Consider the following 8,922-nt stretch of genomic DNA (forward strand, 5'->3'; position numbering starts at 1 on the left):
TGGATCCGATCAAGTATGTCTTTGAAAAGCCTGCCTTAACAGGAAGGATTGCCCGATGGCAAATGCTGTTATCTGAATATGACATTGAGTACCGTGCTCAAAAAGCGGTTAAAGGAAGCATTCTCGCCGATCATTTGACGCATCAACCGATTAATGAATATCAATCTCTCAAGCTTGACTTTCCTGATGAAGATGTCTTGTACTTGAAGATGAAAGATTGTGACGAACCGTTACCTGAAGAAGGTCCTGAACCCGGATCAAGATGGGGCCTAATTTTTGATGGAGCAGTAAACGCTTTTGGCAATGGAATTGGGGCAATCATCATCACTCCCAAGGGTACTCATATCCCATTCTCCGCCAGATTGCTATTTGAGTAGTGCACCAACAACATCGCAGAATATGAAGCTTGTATTATGGGTCTCGAAGAAGCCATTGACTTAAGGATCAAGATCCTCGACATATATGGAGATTCAGCCCTCGTGATCAACCAAATCAAAGACAAGTGGGAAACTTACCACCCTGGCTTGATTCCTTACAGAGATTATGCAAGACGTCTGTTGACTTTCTTCAACAAGGTTGAATTGCATCATATACCTCGAGATCAGAATCGAATGGCAGACGCCTTGGCTACTTTATCTTCCATGTTCAAAGTCAATCATTGGAACGATATGCCTACAGTCAGAATTACGCGCCTTGAAAGGCCCGCCTATGTGTTTGCAACTGAAGCAGTCATCGATGATAAACCGTGGTTCCACGATATCAAACGCTTCCTTCAAACTCAAGAGTACCCGCTTGGGGCATCAAACAAAGACAAGAAGACTCTAAGGAGGCTTTCTGGCAGTTTCTTCCTGAACGGAGACGTGCTATACAAAAGAAACTTCGACATGGTTTTGCTCAGATGCGTGGATAGACACGAAGCAGACATGTTAATGCATGAAGTGCATGAAGGGTCCTTTGGAACTCATTCAAATGGGCATGCAATGTCCAAAAAGATCTTAAGAGCAGGATACTATTGGTTGACAATGGAATCTGATTGTTATAAACACGTGAAGAGATGTCACAAGTGCCAGATCTACGCAGATAAGATCCATGTGCCACCGACTCTACTCAACGTTCTTTCATCTCCGTGGCCTTTTTCCATGTGGGGTATCGACATGATTGGAATGATCGAACCAAAAGCTTCAAACGGTCATCGTTTCATCTTGGTAGCAATTGATTACTTCACCAAATGGGTCGAAGCAGCATCTTACGCCAATGTTACAAGACAAGTGGTTGTGAGGTTTATCAAGAATAACATCATTTGCCGATATGGTATTCCCAGCAAGATCATTACTGACAATGGTTCGAACTTGAATAACAAAATGATGAAAGAATTGTGTGAGGAATTCAAGATTGAGCATCATAACTCTTCTCCTTACAGGCCAAAAATGAACGGCGCCGTTGAAGCCGCTAACAAGAACATTAAGAAGATCGTCCAGAAAATGGTCGTCACTTACAAAGACTGGCATGAAATGCTGCCATTTGCTTTACATGGGTACCGTACTTCAGTGCGTACTTCAACAGGGGCAACTCCCTTTTCTCTAGTATACGGCATGGAAGTTGTGCTCCCCGTAGAAGTTGAAATACCATCAATGAGAGTCCTCATGGAGACTAAATTATCAGAGGCTGAATGGTGTCAAAACAGATACGATCAGTTGAACTTAATCGAAGAAAAACGTATGACTGCTCTATGCCATGGACAGTTATACCAAGCAAGGATGAAACAAGCCTTCAACAAAAAGGTTCGACCTCGTGAATTTCGAGAAGGCGACCTCGTGCTTAAAAAGATCTTGTCTTTTCAACCAGATTCTAGGGGCAAATGGTCTCCTAATTACGAAGGCCCGTATGTTGTCAAAAGAACATTTTCTGGCGGCGCCATGACTCTTGCAACCATGGATGGTGATGAACTCCCACATCCTGTGAATGCTGATGCAGTCAAGAAATACTTTGTCTAAAATACAAAAGAACAGCTCGGTAAGTCGAAAACCCGCAAAGGGCGACTTAGGCAAAAATGAGCGTCTCGGTGGACTGAAAACCCGAAAGGGCGGTCCAGGCAAAAATTAGAGACAATAAACAAAAAAATTTATCCCGGTAGATTGAAAACCTGAAAAGGCAATCTAGGCAAAAATTAGGGATTTATGACAAAGTAACTGCATCAGTCTGTACTTCGTCACCTGAGGAGTCTTTTTCCATCAAAGGATCTTCGATCAAATCATCACCAATCTGAAGCGACAAGCGCAGTTGGAACTCAAAGTTGTTAGGGGGAATAGTGGTTATTGCTTTCAATGTAGCCTTTTCCGCATAATTACCATTTCCAACTTTTGTAAATACTCTATGGAATCACGCCTTTAGCTGATTACCATCCTATTAAATAAATTTGAGCCTTGTGCCCCTTTGTTTGCAATCTCTAATTTCTTTTAGCTTGCAAAATGACGCTTTAATTGTGTTATTCACTTTTGAAAAAAGAAAAAAATAAGTTTTAAATGAATTTACTTCACTTTTCTTTTTCAAAATAAAAGCGAAACTTTCCTTTGAGTGGTGAACAACCGAAGGAACATCAAAAGCTATCTCCATAGGAAAAGCTCTTCTATCCCCAGTGAAGAAGCTCTTATATCCCCAGTAAAGAAGGTCTTTTATCCCCAGTGACGAAGATTTTCCATCTCCAGTGAAGAAGCTCTTCCATCCCAGTAAAAATGCTTATCTTCCCCAGAGAAGTTTAAAACACGCAACACCATTCATCACCCGTGTTATCTGCACCGTGTTGAAGAACATTTGCCAAGTATCTGGTTGTATTGCGACGTCGGTCCCTCTCCAGTATATACTCTTTTGTCTGTCAGTCTCGTCAGCATGCATGCTACATTCATGACATTCATCATTCATACATATTTGCATCATTTATGCATTCTTGCATTTTTGCTTTAAAATCACTTGTTTAGGATATATTTATCCTCAAAAAGAAGAAAAAAGGAAGAGAAAAAAGAAAAAGAAAAGAAACAAGTGTGGGCGTGTCATCTCTCCAAGTAGGTCGTCACCCATAAGTAGAAAAGAACATATTCTTTCTCCAGTTCCCCACTGAGATCATTCCCCGTGGAAGAAGGTTTCTTTAGTTTCTCCTTTCAAAACAAAGGAGAAAATCCCCATTTGAGTTCATTCCTCATGGGTACAAAGTCTTGTTTGACTGTTTCTTTCCAATTCATTCTTGGTTAGAACTTTGTCTTTACCAAAGAATTCAAATTCCGATTCTCCAAATAGAGTCGTGAAAAACAGACAATAAGCAATAGCCTTATCATCTGAGCAGCTTATGTCTCTTTTAAAAGCTTTTTCCTCTCAAGGAAATCAATCATGAAGACCATTTGACAATCAGGGTCTTATTACTATTCACAAGGCTGAATAACCAGTAATTTCCCTAGCAAAGTCTCCAGAATCATTTTATCACTTGGCTGATAATTGATCATGTCTTCAAAACCACTATCACAAGGCTGGTAGTCGGTAATCCTTTTGTTCTGGTTATATTATTAACATGTCTATCACAAGGCTGATAGTCGGTAACATTAACCAAACCTTTGAAACTCTTTTTACCTTGTCAAGTCTATCACCATGCTGATAGTCGGTAACACAGTTTCATACCTTTCACCTTCGCATTATTAAACAAGTCTATCCCTGTGTTGATAGTCGATAATGTCGATTGGTAAGTTTTTTACAAAGCTATCATTCTTCGGTGAAGCATACACTTGCTTTCCCGATAAAATGGATTCTCTTCCTAAAAACGGATTGAGGCATCCTTCCCAATCTCTTTTCCCCAGTGGAGTCAGTTCTTGATATTCCCTCGGTAAAGATATCCTTGCATCATTCGCAATTTTGGTATCTTAGGTCCAAAATTCGCGTCTTCTGATATTTAAGTCTCTTCCCCCCTATCAAAACGAAGATTTTCAATCTTCATATCTCAGGTTGAAGAAACTTAAATAGGGGCATCTGTCATACCCCAATTTTTGACCTAAGATACCACCTCATACCATTTGCATATGCATCATTTGCATCTCTAACAAATTGCATAGCTTGTGTTTGCTACTTGTGCTTAGCAGGGTTTAATCAGGAAACCACTCATCAGTACAAGTAACAATCAATTAGGGTTTTGTTCTCCCTTCATCTCAAAAGAACTATCTTCATCAACAATCAACATTTGGTCCTCAGAGATTCATTTCAACAAGCTCAAAGACTTTGAATCGACTGAATTAGGGTTTTGACTGAAGACAGCATACTCCTGACTTTTGCTCAGGATTTGACCTAATGACTTGGGACATGACCTCAAGACCCCAAGTGCATCATTTTGACCTAATCCATTGGCTCAGAACATCTCCTACACAAAGATTGATCAGACAAATCCTCAGATCAGGATTTTTGAACTATCAGGGACTGAAATCAGGGATCACATTTGGGAAACCCTAAAAACCCCCAGGAAGTCAATCAAAGGTTTCAATCATCCTCAAATAATCCCTATGACAATATACAATGGAAATTACATCTCAATTCAAGACCTACAGGCATCAATTTCACCAGGTCGACAATTAGGGTTTTTTGACCTAATTCACTAAACCACTGACTTTTTAATCAGGACATGGTGTCATAACTCAAATCATGGCTCAATATCCTCTAATACCTCAATATGATCCATTCATACTATTCATTTGGTGAGGATAGCCTGTTTCACTTGAAATCTCAAGAAACGCGATTCGTCTGAAAAAGTCAACTGTACAAGATCACCATTGACTTTTGGGGAATTTTGGTCAACCATGACTTTTGAAGTTTTAAATCATCAATATATGATATGAGAAGTCATTTGATCAAGGAAAATCAAGAAAATCAATCAAGAATCAAAAAGTCAAAAGTTTGACTTTCATACTTAGAAAATTTTCTAAGTGTTTTTCAATGGTTTTTTCCAAACTTTGGAAGGGAATTTCTCAAAATTTCACCTACAAACTGAAAAAAACTCCCAACATGAAAGTTGTAGATTTTGATCCAATAAACAACTTTGACACATATAAATTTTTTCCATAAGATCAACCATTTAAGAGATATGGTGCTTCAAAGTTGGTACTTTTTGAAAATTTCACTTAAAACTTCATTTTCTTCAAAGTTCATGGATCTTTTTCACCCATTTCCTTAAAGGTCTTGAAAGAACTTTCAACTAGGATTTTGAAGTGTGTAACATGAGCTTTCCAAAATGTCCAAGAGCATGAAAAAATATGGAGCATAGCTATGGTTTTGAATTATGCATTTAGTGATCATTTTCACTTGAATTTTCACCATTTTTCACTAAGTTTCAAGACTACATGACCTATAATTCAAGTGATGACACACCAAAGCATTGAAAAGCTTGCTTTCTCACTTCTTACTTATTTGCAAGTTCTTTCCATTTTTCAAAGAAGTTAGAACTTCAACTTTCAAATCTTAAAAGTTCTAACTATTGGTGTCATCCAAACATATTCTAAACATCATTTAGAAGTTGCTCATCACTTTAAACCACTATAAAATCAAGCCAAAGTCAGTTTCATCACAAAAACTCCATAAGTGCACATATTGAGCCTTAAGCCTTCAACTCTCAATCTACTCGTGCATCTTCCAAACCAACACTTCAAACACCTTCCATACATCAATTAGAAGTGATCCAAACATCTGGAACACTTCTGGATGTAGAGAAACACCATGGCCGTTTTCAGTTTGGAGCCAAAACAGGTGGAGGTCTGTAGAATGATTCAAGAGGTTTCAAGCAGGTTTAAAAGCATCAACATGATCCTTGAACATCACTGAAGCGATCCCAATCATTTCCAAGCTTTGAAGCTTCCTGAATCATGCCCAGTAACTCACGGTTTGCTCAAAACTTATTCGGTTCGATTATGATCAATCATGCTTTTTAAATAACTTTTGAATGTATATTATTGTTTATCGTGATGTTCTTAACGTTTCTGGATGCTTAATTGCCATTTGGTTACATATTTCACGAGTTGCCATTTTAGGGTTGCGAAGCTTCAAAAAATGGGGATCTGTGATAGGGGCCAAATTAGGTGACAACAAGGGCATATTCGAGCTCAGGGCATGTCACTTGATTGATCTGGGTTACTGTTTTGTTTGTTCATCTTGTTTCATGCAGGTTTGAAATCAGAGATGATTAGCTACAAAATAGCTGGGAAGAATCCGTAGCTAATTTGTAGCTAAAACTTTTACAGGTTTGCAAGGAAGAAGACGAGGACGTGGCGTCCTCTGGTTGGTCAATTTGCGCGCGTGCGTTTTTAAATTTCAGACTAGTCATATGCTTTGTTGACCACGCTTTTACCATGCTCCTTGCTTCAGCAGTCGTCTGATCAATCTTGATCATCATCCAACGCCTCTGAGCCTTGCAGATCCACCATAAACCATCAGCCTCGCCACACAGGATCCTGGTTTAAATATTTCTTTAATTAATTTGTTTTTCTTTGCATAATTAATTAAAAATACTTTCAAAAATCCAAAAATCATTTTAATTTCACTTTTAGGTTGATAAAATATTTAATTAATTTTTGACATGAAAATATTTTATTTTTTCTTCATAATTAATTTATTTTGTTAATTAATTAGTAATTGTGTGAATATTTGCTATTAATTAATTTTCAACCAATCAAAAACTCCAAAAAAATATTTTCTTTTTATATTTTGTGACATAAAAAAGAATTATTTTTCTTGTTAAGTTTAATTATTTGTATAATTATTTGTTTAATTATCTTATTAATTAACTTAATTCCATTAAAAAAAAACACAAAAAAAATATCTTCTTTTAGAATTAATTTTCATTTGAATTTAATATTTTTATATTATTGTTGTGTAGATTAATCATATAAATTTCTATTTGATTACTGTTGCACATTTTACTTGAATTTTCTCACTTCATCCAAGACTTCGAGATTATTTCTCTGTTGTCTTTTGGATTTGTTTGTTTTGTTTGGTCTTCCATTTGCTACAGAGGATGATCATGAAATAATTTATTTCAAGCATATCACTTGAAGATCAAGGTAACACCTCAAGCTCAGAAATCCAATTTTCTCATCCTTCGAGGTAAGCCTAAAATTCAATCAACGGTTTTCACAACAGTAATCAATTCACTTTCAAATCATCCATTGATTTTCAAGACGAAGTGGGGCCTCTCGAATATTAGAGAGTATAAGACCCACTCTTTTTTTTCCTTTTACAGTTTTTCTTTGTACAGAAAACTTTTCCAAAACAATACTTTTCAAACTGTTTTTCAAAACAATAAATCTCACATCTTTTCAAAACCATCCACCCTGTTTTATGAAAATAAAACAGGGGCCTCTCGAATATTAGAGAGTATAAGACCCACTCTTTTTCCTTTTTACAGTTTTTCTTTGTACAGAAAACTCTTTCAAAACAATACTTTTCAAAACAATCTTCAAACAATCTTTCAAAAGCGAAACCTCGCGTCTGTAAATAAAACAATCAACCATGTTTTGTAAATAAAACACGGGCCTCCACGTAGGTATAAGTCCCAAGCCCTTTTGTACATACCCAGTACATGAAATTAGGTATTTCATTGTACGCCTTTTTATACATACACTGTTTTGTACATATCTCGATCAGTTTGATTTTTAACTTTAAATAACAAACCAAAAATGAAGGTTTTTTTCTTTAAATCTTCCCAAAAATATACCATGGGCCTCCATGTAGGTATAAGTCCCAAGCCCTTTGTAAATACCTGTTTACATAGCTGTGAATAAACTCAAGTGGACCTCTCCCCGAGTGTGAGTCCCGAGCCCCTGTGTATACAAATGGATCATGCTTACAGGTATATTTCCTTCATAAACTCCATTATATACACACACTTTGTCATATATATAATTGTTCATGTTTGTTCATACTTGTTCATACTTGTTCATGTTTGTTCATATGTGTGATAAGTGTGCGTGTTCAACTTAGTACAACACTAGGTTCCCCATAGCCTCCTATTGGGCTTCGTGCAAAGAATCTCCACTAGTTTAGGTTAGGACATAGAGTATGGTTTCCCGGTGAAATCGCTCTAAGAGCTCAGACCAACTATACCATGCCTCCCCTTGGGCTTTGTACAAACGAGTGACCCTCCCATAGCCTCCTCTTGGGCTTACAATGCAAGGACCCTGGATTGTCCCTCCCATAGCCTCCTCTTGGGCTTACAATGCAAGGACCCTCGGATAGCCTCCTCTTGGGCTTCGTACAAGGACCCACGGGCTTCTTATAAGCATCCCCAATATCCAAATCAAATACCCTAGGAGATTAGACATTTTTCATCTCTATGCTAGGAGTATCTCTTTTATATCATCACAAACAATCAATCAATCAATCAAACTTTTTTGCCACAAGGCTGGCTAATCAATTAAACCTTTTTGCCACAAGGCTGGCTAATGAATCAAACTGTTTTACCACCGTACTGGATGATTAATCAAAGTTTCTGTCACAAGGCTGACTTCGTTGAAACTTTTGCCACGAGGCTGGCTGATTAATCAAAACTTTTTGTCACAAGGCTGACTTCATTAAAAGTTTTTGCCACAAGGCTGGTTAAACAACAAAAACATCTTTATCATTCTAAGCACCTTAAGTGGCATGGCCCCGGGCTTATAATGAAGAGATTTTCAAACAAAAATCAAACAGATGTATGTGATGATATAGATTAGATACATCGAACATTTAGATGACATTTGTCTCTTTTCCTTTGCTTCCACTAGCATAAGTGGGAACTACGATTGCTCTGACTTTCTCAACATCCCTTTGAGAATACGTAGGCACAAGGTCGATCCTTGGCGAGCAAAACAAAACAAAAAAACCATTTAAACCTTAGCACCCGTAGACCCCGAGCTACAGATG

This window comes from Vicia villosa, linkage group LG1 (assembly GCF_029867415.1).
Source record: "Vicia villosa cultivar HV-30 ecotype Madison, WI linkage group LG1, Vvil1.0, whole genome shotgun sequence".
NCBI classification, from domain to species: Eukaryota; Viridiplantae; Streptophyta; class Magnoliopsida; order Fabales; family Fabaceae; genus Vicia; species Vicia villosa.